The sequence below is a fragment of the Mobula hypostoma genome, chromosome 28 (genome assembly GCF_963921235.1).
Source record: "Mobula hypostoma chromosome 28, sMobHyp1.1, whole genome shotgun sequence".
Classification (NCBI taxonomy): domain Eukaryota; kingdom Metazoa; phylum Chordata; class Chondrichthyes; order Myliobatiformes; family Myliobatidae; genus Mobula; species Mobula hypostoma.
The window spans coordinates 1508930-1521435 of record NC_086124.1 but is presented as its reverse complement, the minus strand read 5'-3'; positions in this window follow the sequence as shown (position 1 = coordinate 1521435).

Sequence of the window (12506 nt, the reverse complement as noted above, 5' to 3'; positions counted from 1 at the left end):
TAACCAGTCAGTCTTTGGACTGTGGGAGGAAACCGGAGCACCCGGAGGAAACCCACGCGGTCACAGGGAGAACGTACAAACTCCTTACAGGCAGCGGCAGGTCGCAGATGGCCCAGCGTCATGAAACGCTTCACATTGATAAGCCTTTCATTCGCGGAATCACTTTCACGTACCTCCTGCGAACATAGATAAGGGGCCCAGATCTGCTCACAATCCTCCAAGTGAGGTGTCACCAGTGAGTTCAATTCCCGCTGCTCTCTGCAACGAGTTTGTCCGTCGCCACCTCCCCCTCCCATGACTGCGTAGGTTTCCTCCAGGTGCTCTGGTTTGCTCCCATGTTCCACAGTCAAACTGGTTGGTAAGTTAATTGGTCATTGTAAATTGTCCTGTGATTAGACTAGAGTTAAATGGGGGATTTGGATGTAACTGGTGACATAGGCTTGTTGGATCAAAAAGACCTGTTACTGTGCTGAATCTCTAATCATAACTAGCTTCTAACGTTGTCCCAGAAATGATGGGATAAGCAGCTGCCTTCATATCGGAAAGAAATATGGAGATCATACGGAAAATCTGATTGTTACTGTTTTTTCTTTTAAAACCATCGAGACTATATCACCCCGAAGGAAGACAGTGAGTGTATTAATCTTCACAATACTGAATAAAAGAAAGGAGACAGCAGCTAATCAGAGTAGAAGATCAGAACTTGTAGCAAATGAAATATTCACTGTCTAACTTGTGTGGAAAACATTCGATTGTCTGTGCTGATTGGAAGAGTTACCCAACCCACAGTCAATACAAGAGCCTGCAGATCACAGCTACATGATTATAGACAGTAAATATCCAAAACCGCAGATGGATATTAACTGCCAGCACATTGGAGTTCTACCTGCAATGGAATTTCTGCAGATGTAACGTAGAGAGAATTCTAACTGGCTGCGTCACTGTCTGGTATGGGGGTGGGGGTGCTCAAGGGAGAATCCTTACCTGGGCACTGACAACTGCTCAAGGGACAATAGACAATAGACAGTAGGTGCAGGAGTAGGCCATTCGGCCCTTCGAGCCAGCACCACCATTCACTGTGATCATGGCTGATCATCCACAATCAGTATCCAGTTCCTGCCTTATCCCCATAACCTTTGATTCCGCTATCTTTAAGAGCTCTATCCATCTCTTTCTTGAAAGCATCCAAAGACTTGGCCTCCACTGCCTTCTGGGGCAGAGCATTCCATATATCCACCACTCTCTGGGTGAAAAAGTTTTTCCTCAACTCCGTTCTAAATGGCCTACCCCTTATTCTTAAACTGTGGCCTCTGGTTCTGGACTCACCCATCAGCGGGAACATGCTTCCTGCCTCCAGCGTGCCCAATCTCTTAATAATCTTATATGTTTCAATCAGATCCCCTCTCAGCCTTCTAAATTCCAGTGTATACAAGCTCAGTCACCCCAATCTTTCGACATATGACAGTCCCGCCATCCTGGGAATTAACCTCGTGAACCTACGCCTCACTCCCTCAATAGCAAGAATGTCCTTCCTCAAATTTGGAGACCAAAACTGCACACAGTACTCCAGGTGTGGTCTCACCAGGGCCCTGTACAGCTGCAGAAGGACCTCTTTGCTCTTATACTCAATTCCCCTTGTTATGAAGGCCAGCATGCCATTAGCTTTCTTCACTGCCTGCTGTACTTGCATGCTTGCTTTCAGTGACTTTAGCTTTCAGGACTTCAGCACATTTTTCAGTAGCTTTCAGAATTTTCAGGGAGAATCCTTACCTGGGCACTGACCACTGCTCAAGGCAGAATGCTGACTGCGCAATGAAAGAATACTAAATCAAGGCATTTCATGTTAAACCTTTCAGAGATTTTTTTTACAAAAGATTCTGCAGATGCTTGATATCCAGAGCAACACGCCGGAGGAACTCAGCAGATCAGGAGGCATCTACGGAAATGAGTAGACAGTCGATGTTTCAAATGGAGACCCTTCTGATGACCTGATGAAGGGGCTCTGCCCGAGACATAGAAACATAGAAATCTACAGCACATTACAGGCCCTTCGGCCCACAATGTTGTGCTGACCATGTAACCTACTCTAGAGACTGCCTAGAGTTTCCCTACCGCATAGCCCTCTATTTTTCTAAGCGTCATCTGTTTATTCCCCCCACCCCCCATAGATCAGAATCAGAATCAGGTTTAATATTACCGGAATATGTCATGAAATTTGTTGTCTTCATGGCAGCAGTACAATGCAATACATAATAAAAAAGGGAAATGTGAATTGCAGTTGGTATAATTAAATAGTTAAATTAAATAGATAGTGCAAAAATACAAATAAAAATATAGTGAGGTAGTGTTCATGGGTTCAATGTCCATTCAGAAATCGGATGGCAGAGGGGAAGAAGCTGTTCCTGAATCGCTAAGTGTGTGTCTACAGGCTTCTGTACCTCCTCCCTGATGGTAACAGTGAGAACATAGCATGACCTGGGTGATGGGGGTCCTTAATGATGGACACTGTCTTTTTGAGGCATCGCTCCTTGAAGATGTCCTGGATACTATGGAGGCTGGTGCCAATGATGGTGCTGACTGAGTTTACAACTCTCTGCAGCTTATTTCGATCCTGTGCAGTAGCAACCCTGCCCCCGTACCAGACGGTGATGCAGCCAGTTAGAATGCTCTCCACAGTACATCAGTGGAAACTTGCAAGTGTCCTTGGTGACAAACCAAATCTCCTCAAGCTCCTGATGAAATCTAGCTGCTGTCGTGCCTTCTTTGTAGCTGCATCGAGCTGTCGGGTCCAGGATAGATCCTCAGAGACATTGACACCCGGGAAATTGAAATTGTTCGCCCTTTCCACCTGACCTGCTCAGTTCAGCTGCCAGACCCTCTGAGCTTCTCCACCATGTTGTGTGCGTTGGCCAGGGTTCCAGGTACAGTATTTTGGTTTTGATCCAGTGATGATGAAAGGTCATATCCCCGAAACTTGAAGTCTGGATCTGTCTCTCCATGTCCTTAGGCACTCACGATCAGCAGAAGTAAATTCTCTTCCTGACTATGAACCCTACACATCAAAAATCGGAATTGGAATCAGGTTTATTATCACCGGCATCCAGTATTTGTTGTTTTGTGGCAGCAGTACGGTGCAATATATAAACAAAAAAAAAATCACAAAACAGAACAGTGAAGTTGTGTTCGTGTGTTCACGGACTGTTCAGAACTCTGATGGCAGTGGGGAAGAAGCTGTTCCTAGTGTGTGCCCTCAGGCTCCTGTACCTCATTCCTGACAGTGGTAATGACAAGGGGGCATGCCCTGGATGGTTAGGGTCCTCAGTGATGGATGCCACCTTCTTGATACATGACCTTTTGAAGATGGTGGGGAGACTAGTGCCTGTGATGGGTTTACGACCCTCTGCAGCCTCCTGCAATCCTGTCCATTGGAACCTCCATACAAGACAGTGATGGAACCAGTTAGAAAGCCTTCCACGGTACATCTGTAGAAATTTGCTAGAGTCTTTGGTGACATACAAAATCTCTTCAAACTCCTAATGAAATATAGCTGCTGTTGTGCCTTCTTGAAACTGGATTGACATATTGGACCCAGGCTAAATCTTCAGAGATGCTGACACCCAGGAACTTGAAATTGCTTACCCTTGAAAGACCGTGAGTGCTGAGAAACCCACCACCCCCACTCCCAGTCACATGCCGCCGGGACCTGGAAATAAATCCCATTCTTCCATCCCCACTGGGCTTAATTTCTGGAACCCCAACCCAACTGCTCCGTGAGAGCAGGGGAACAACACACTAGCATATTGTCAAGGGCAGCAATAGCTGTGCGATAAACATTGGCCTTGTTCACATCTCAAACAATGAGTAAAATAATGTGAGTATTTCCAGCAATATTGTTTATATTAGTGGTGTTGCAATAATCATTTAAAAATGAGCACGGAGTTAAACAAGCAGAAAGTCTTTGCATACTTTTGGAAAGTGCCACAACCACGGGCTCAGCTGTGGGGGTCTACGCGCCCACGCAAATGGGCTGCAGAACAGGTTTGGCAATTGCACTCGTGACTATGCACGTTCCAGATGATTACTGTTCCGTTGTGGTGGTATTTAGCTCTCTTCTAGTCTTGTCGACACTTGACCAAAAGCACCGAAACATTTACACTCCCTGCACACTTTCGTCCTTGTCCGGGAATGAAGATGGCCTTTTCGACTGACACTGGAAAGCAGCAATATTCATCTAGTACTTAGTTTCCAGCCACAGTGTTGGTGTTTAACTTTCAGTCTGAGAGTTTTAGTTGACAGCCCTGTTGGCCTAGTGTTTATTGTTTCTCTTTTCCTTTCTACAACTGTTCTCATCAAAGTGGGTGAAATGTTGGCCTGCTTCAGTCTCCCTCTCTTTCTCTCTGCACTTGGACCATATCTGAACGTTCTAAGGGTAAGATCTTATTCTTCAGAATGCTCGGTACTTCCTGTCATATTAGCTAAGAATATCTGATGCCATTTTGGACCTGCACTGCACTTTCTCTGTAACTGTAACACTCTGTTCTTCTTCCGTTTTCCTTCTTCCTACCTCAATGTACTTTCCGGTGGAAGAATCTGCCTGGATGGAATGCAGGAAGGGTGACACGGTAGCATAGTGGCTCGTGTAACGTGATACGGTGACAGCGATTGGAGTCCCATTCCTGCCACTGTCCGTGAAGAGTTGGCACGTTCTTCCCGTGCTCCAGTTTCCTCCCACATTCCAATGACGTAAGAGTTAGAGTTCATAAGTTAAAAGCATGCAATGTTGGGGCCGGAAGCGTGGTGACACTTGCAGACTGCCCTCAGCACATCCTCAGATGTTGTTGGTCATCAGCACATTTCACTGTATGTTTTGATGTTTCAATGTTCATGTAACAAATACAGCTTATCTTTCTTCTATTTTTCGTAAGAAATACTTTTCACCATGCTCGGTAAATGTGACAATAATATACCAATAACACTGGACAACAAAGATTTTTCTTCCTGAATACCTTATAGATTGTGGGCTGCTGATCATGAAAATCACCATGAAATTTCCCTATCACACAACATTTTTTAAAATCACCTATATTTGTTATTTCAATTGATAATTCAAGTCAGAATAACTGATGCCATGATTAAGGAAGACACTTTAGTTGGTCTGCAAATCAAACAGGTCATCAGTGACAGGCAAATTCAAAGAACTTCTGGTGGGACCGCATTCAAATGGACGGTATTCAAGGACGTTGTTGAAAATTTTCTTGCCAACTACAGAGCCCCAAACTACGTACAGCTGGTTGACAACATGCTTCAAGCATACAAAAGCATGAAGTGCAACATGTCACTAAAGATTCATTTTCTGCACTCCCATTTAGAGTTCTTCCCTGCAAATCTTGGTGTTCTCAGTGATGAGCATGGTGAAAGGTTTCACCAGGACATTGCGGTCATGGAGAAACGGTATCAGGGCAACTGGAATCCATCAATGCTGGCTGATTATTGTTGGACACTTAAGCAAGAAGCCTCAGACACTGAGTACAAATGAAAATCATCAGCAAAATGTTTTTAGTTTAGTTGAACTATTGCAAAGCATCAGCACTGTTATGCAACTGAACACGTTATATTCTCCAAGTTCCTAATGATACAAGTGGTCTGAATTATATTTGTGTTCAGTTTCAAGCAGTCCATCATAAACAAAAAAATCAGAAGTGTAACTTTTGAAAAAATGCATTGCCCAGTGTAATAAATTCTGTCTTTTGCTGCTCAGCCCATTAGAGTGAGTACCTTTCAGTCTACATGACTATGTGAACTGAAAGCTGATGGTGCAGGGGGTGATTCTTCCTCCAAAGAGAGTTTGATGTGGGAAGTTGGCTCTTTACAATTTTTTAAATTAAAGCAGCTCAGGTTTAGTGGCTAATGAGAGGTGTGGTTTGGCAGCACATAGAGGGACAGGAAGGCACCATGGTGAAGAAAACACAACAAGGTGAAGCCGAACATGGAGATGAAGAAATAAGATGAAGTTCTGAAAGGGTATTTCTGAATCTTCCCGTTTTGGGGTGGGGTGGGGGTGGGGGGGAAGAGTCCTGAAGAAACTAACTGTCTGAACAGTGAAAGATTGACGAGCACCGAGTCACAGGGGGATCTGGGTGACCTTAGATTCCCGATTATTTCATGTCATTTTCTGTACAGAAGTGCAAAGGAGAATGAAATAATTGTTTCTCCAGATGTGATGCAAGTACAGACAAAACCACAATTAGATAAAGAACAAAATAACAATAAAAAACAATAAATATAAAGACTTTATATTCATAGATTGATTGTATGTCTGTAAACTGACTCAAGGCTACGCATAAAGTGACTGACAGGAAATAATAAAGTAGTGGTGGAGTTAGTGGGTGGAGACGTTGATCTGCCTCGCTGATTGGGGATACAACTGCCTTTGTGTTCGGTGGTCCTGGTGTGGATGCTACGGAGCCTCTTCCCTGATGGGAGTGGGACAAACAGTCCGGGAGCAAGGGGTGGGGTGGGATCCTTACGATGTTACTGACCCTTTTCCGGCACCTTTCTGTGTATATGCCCTTGATGTTGGGAGACTGGTGCCAGTGATGCGTTGGGCAGTTGTGACCTCCCATTGTAGGGCCTTCCTAGCCGCCCCAGTGCAGTTTCCGTACTAAGCAGCAACGCAGCCTGTAGGGATGCTCTCTACCACACATCTGTAGAATGACGTGAGTGTGGATGTGCCGAATCCAGCTCTCTTCACCCCCTCAGAAAGTAGAGGTGTTGGTGAGCTTTCCTGACTGTGTAGGATGTGTTTTGGCACCGTGAGAGGTTGAGTGTGACGTGCACTCCCAGGAGTTTGAAACTGCTGGCAGTTTCCACTGCTACACGGTGATGTGAGCTCTCCTGAAGTCGATAACCATCTCTCCTGTCTTGTTGACATTGAGAAAGAGGTTACGTATGCACCCACTGTGAGTAATCAGGAAAGCTGACAGAATATTGTTGCTTATTGCGAAAGGTTGAATAACATCGCTGCCTCCTCTGCAGAAGAGAGTTTGAAGGTTTGCAGCATGTTGAGAGAAAACATTTTCCCTCCTCTCTGTTTTAAGTGGTTTTTAAACAGCTGCTGTCTTATTTTTAAGGAATAAGAATCTATAGCCTGTCTCATGAGGAACCATCCTCATTCCATCCCTCCTCAGGACCTGATGTTCCAGTCATCTGAATTCCAGCAGATACATCCTAGCCTGAAGAGTCGACCCTCACGACAGCCTGCCTGTCCTGGGCAGCACACAAAGAGCGTCGGAGAACCGCAATGGGTCAGGCAGCACCGGCAGAGAGGAGTGGAGGGTCATTACTTTGGTCAAGACTTTTCATTGGGGCCTGAAAGATGGAATGGAGATGGAAGCTATTAACGCGTGAGGGAAAGGCGTGGAGCGAGACTGGGGGGGGGAGGGGCAATCGGTGGATCCATCTGAAGGGGTGGGGAGGAGGGTAGTGTGAGGACAGAGTCAAAAGCTGGGAAATGATTGATGAAAGAGGCAAAGGATTGAAGATGATGGAATCTGATAGAAGAGGAGGTAGGACCATGGGATCGAGGGAGGGGTCTGAGAAAGAGGAGAGAGTGAGGGTGATGGAATGGGGGCTTCAAAATGGTTGAAAAAAGGAGACCTGTTCTGTGCCATGCTGGTTGGTCTTTATATTCAACGTTGATCCCAACAGCAGCTGTAATCTGTGAAAGTACCTGCCCTCCAAAACATTTCAGAACTGCCGAAATGGCAATCTATAAACAGGGAGAAAATATCATCCTCCTCACATCCTGCATGAAGTAAACCTCAAACATGCAAGTGCACAGTTGTCTAACTGCAACAGAACTCAGACAGAAAGCACAAGAATAGAAGTGTGGTGCAGCAGACTCTGTCTAGCTGGAAGGGCAACAATTAGAACAGGCAATGAAGTGGGGGCATATGTTTCAGTGCAGAACAGAATCTCGTGGTGGCATGTAAGGAACGTCTGAACTTCTTGTGTGCAGTTTTTGTCACCTACACACAGGAAAGATGTCATTAACTTTGAAAAGGTACAGAGAAAATTAACAAGGATGTTGCCAGGTCTGGAGGACCTGAGTTATAAGGAAAGATTGAATAGGTTAGGACTTTATTCCTTAGAAAGTAGAACATTGAGGGGAGATTTGATAGATGTATACAAAATTATGAGGGTTATAGATAGGGTAAATGCAAGCAGGCTTTTTCCACTGAGGTTGGGTGGGACTACATCTGGAGGTCATGGGCTAAGGGTGAAAGGTGAAAAGTTTAAGGGGAATATCAGGGGAAACCTTTTCACTCAGAGGGCGGCGAGAGTGTGGAACAAGCTGCCAGCACAAATGGTGCATGCAAGCTCAATTTCAATGTTTAAGAGAGGTTTAGATAAGGACATGGATGGTAGGGGTATGGAGGGCTATGGTCTTGGTGCAGGTTGATGTGAATAGGCAGTTTGCATGGTTCAGTATGGACTAGATGGGCCAAATGGCCTGTTTCTGTGCTGTACCTTTCTATGACTCTATGATGCTAAATGTTTATTCTGAATTCTGTGCAGGTTATTGTCAGGGATCAGTCCGGGCCCTGAACACAGATGTCTTGTAGATAAATAATCCAGATATATGCGACACAAAATAATTAATACTGTACTGAATAATCATAGACTCAAGTAGTACTGCACACCCTGGAAATCTAGAGTGATACATACAGTGTGGCTGCTGGAGCTCAGAAGGCCAGGCAGCATCTGTGGAAAAGAGTAAACAGTCGACATTTCAGGCTGAGACCTTTCACCATGACTGGAGAGGAAGGGGAGGAAGAATTACGAAGGTGGGGGGGAGGGGAGGAGTCAGTACGAAGGTGGGGGAGGGGGAGGAAGAATACGAAGGTGGGGGAGGGGAGGAAGAAATACGAAGGTGGGGGAAGGGGAAAAAGAAGTATAAGGTAGTAGGTGATCGGTGGAATTGGGAGGGGGAGAGGCTCAAGTAAAGAGCTGGGAAGTTGATTGGTGACAGAGATAAAGGGCTGGAGAAGGGGAAATCCGATGGGAGAGGACAGAAAGCCATGGAAGAAAGGAAAGGGGGGGAGCACCAGATGGAGGTGATAAGAAGGTAAGAGAGGGAAACAAGAATGGGTGATGGGGGTGGGGCGGTCGGCAATTACCGAAAGTTTGAAAAATTGATCTTCATGCCATCAGGTTGAGGGCTACCCAGAATATATGGTGTTGCTCTTCCATCCTAGTAGTAGAGGAGACCATGGATTGATATGTTGGAATGGGAATGGGTGGAAGTAGAATTGAAATGGGTGACCAGTGGAAATTCCTCCTTATTCTGGCAGACGGAACGTAGATGCTCGGCAAAACGGTCTCCCAACCTGCATCAGGTCTCACCGATATACAGGAGGCCACACCAGGAGCTCCGGATACATCAGATGACCCCAACAGGCTTACAGGTGAAGTGTCATCTCACCTGGAAGGAGTGCTGGGGGCCCTGAATGGTAGTGAGGGAGGAGGTGTAGGGGCAGGTGTAGCACCTGTTCCGCTTTCAAGGATAAGTGCCAGGAGGGAGATCAGTGGGGAGGGACGAGTGGACAAGGGGGTCGGGTAGGGAGCAATCCCTGCGGAAAGCAGAAAGTGAGGTTAGGGAAAGACGTGCATGATGATGGGATCCCGTTGGAGATTACGCATGTTAGGAAGAATTACGTGTTGGACGTGGAGGCTGGCGGTGTGGTAGGCAAGGACAAGAGGAACCCTATCCCTGGTGTGGCAGTGGGAAGAATGATCAGGAAAAGCTACGTCTCGTCAGCTCCTTAGTTCTTGAAACAACCTGCACAACCCTAATCACTATCTCAGAGTAGCACGTTCCTCACCGCCCTTGGTAGTATCTACAGAAGGCACTGCCTCAGGAGGGCACATCGATCCCCAAACACCCCAACCCTCTGGGCCTGCCTTCTTCTTGACGCTACCACTGGGCAGGAGGTACAGGCGCTCACACACCACCAGCTTCAAGAACGGCTCCCTCTCTTCAACCATTCAGAAACTGATTGTGACGCAATGCAGGAAAGGCTCTTCAGGCCACAGTGCCCAGCAATCACCCAATTTAACCCCTGCCTAATGACGGGACAATTTACAATGACCAATTAACCTGCCCACCTGAATGTGGGAGAAAACCAGAGCACCCAGAGGAAACCACGTGGTCATAGTCTGCTCACAGGCAGTGGTGGGAAATGAACCGGGGTCGCTGGTACTGTAAAGTGTTGTGCAGCTCCTGGACCAACTGGCAGATCCCCAATCACTACTGTTTAGCACGACGATGACCAGCTTAATACTTCTGCATTGAAATGGAGTTTGTTTATTTTCATATTAATTGTGTTCTTTCCTGTTCAAATCATTTTTGATTTATTTTTGTCGTGTGATATTTGATGCTACTGAAAGTAACGATTTCCATTGCACCTGTGCACACAAACACTTGTGCATATAGTAAACTCCTCTTTGACTTTGATTTAATATTTTACAGAGCGACATATCGTCAACTTGCCTATTTTTATCCAAATACTTCTGGATAACGGAGTTAATTTAGGAAAGGAAGTAGGTTTCTGTATCAACGCAAAGCATTTGTTAACCCGTTGAAGACTGGAATCTTTGTTTTCCAAGAACCAAAAGCATATTAGAATTGCTGTTTTTCTGGTAAAACACACGTAGGAGTCATTGTCATTATTCATCTGTAGATGTTCCCACTCTGTACTTTCGGCAACTTTGAAAGACTTGCCTCTCTGTACTTGAGAAAATTATCAGAATCAGGTCTATTATCAATGACGGATGTCATGAAATTTCATCTTGCAGCAGCAAAGGTCAAAATAAATTTAATATCAAAGTACATCTATGTCACCATATCAACCTGAGATTCATTTTCTTGCAGGCATACTCAATGGTTCCATAATAGAATCAATGAAAAAAAACCCAACAGCTTGGGAATTCACCCAGACTATGAAAGACAACAAACTGCGCAAATACAAAAAGAAAGGAATAATAATAATAATAATAAATAAATAAGCAATAAGTATTGAGAGCATGAGATGAAGAGTCCTTGAAAGTGAGTCCATAGGTTGTAGGAACATTTCATCGATGGGATAAGTGAAGTTGAGTGAAGTTCTCCCCTTTGGTTCAAGAGCCTGATGGTTGAGGGGTAGTAACTATTTCTGAAACAGTGAGAAGAAAGCATCTGCTGGTGATGGATGCTGCTTTCCTGCAACTGCATTCCATGTAGATGTGCTCAGCGGTGGGGAGGTCTTTACCGTGATGAACTGGGCTGTATTCACTACTCTTTGCAGGAATTTCCAATCTAGGGCATTGGTGTTTCCACACCAGGACACGATGCAGCCAGTCCATACACTCCACACTACACATCTATAGGAGCTCATATCATGCAAAGTGTCTACTACCACTTTCCTTGGTAAAATTAATCATTCCAGCAGCAATATTAGATGTGAGTTTCTGCAATTTCCTTCACTCACCACACTTAAAATGGAATTGCAAGATGCTGATTTGATTGTATATGTTGATCATTTGAAGCAACTGCACACTGATATGGAATTTCTGTTCAGAGACCTACTGGAGAGGCATATTCCAGATTGGGTGGTGGATCCATTTGGGGTGAACTTGAATGATGTTAACACCACATTGCAAGAATGTCTTATTGAGCTGCAGAGTTGACATAACAGCTCAAGCAAAATTCAAACGCAGCAAGCAACATTTCAGGATAACTAGTGATATTTGCAGTAAGTTTTCACAGCTCTGGGAGAAAGCAAAGTTGTTTCTAATTGGATTTCCCAACTAACTTATCCAGTTGAATGTGGTTTTACTCAAGCTCGTCACCTGTTATCAAAAACTCACAACTGTCTTGAGGCTGTGAAAAGAGGTGACTTTTGATTATCTTTAACCAAGTGGCAACCAGATGTTTCCATCCAGGGGGTCAGTGTGGACATGGTGGAGGATTACAAATACCTGGGGATACGAATTGACAATAAACTGGACTGGTCAAAGAACACTGAGGCTGTCTACAAGAAGGGTCAGAGCCGTCTCCATTTCCTGAGGAGACTGAGGTCCTTTAACATCTGCCGGACGATGCTGAGGATATTCTATGAGTCTGTGGTGGTCAGTGCTATCATGTTTGCTGTTGTGTGCTGGGGCAGCAGGCTGAGGGTAGCAAACACCAACAGAATCAACAAGCACATTCGTAAGGCCAGTGATGTTGTGGGGATGGAACTGGACTCTCTCACGGTGGTGTCTGAAAAGAGGATGCTGTCCAAGTTGCATGCCATCTTGGTCAATGTCTCCCATCCACTACATAATGTACTGGTTGGGCACAGGAGTACATTCAGCCAGAGATTCATTCCATCGAGATACAACACAGAGCGTCATAGGAAGTCATTCCTGCCTGTGGCCATCAAACTTTACAACTCCTCCCTTGGAGGGTCAGACACCCTGAGCCA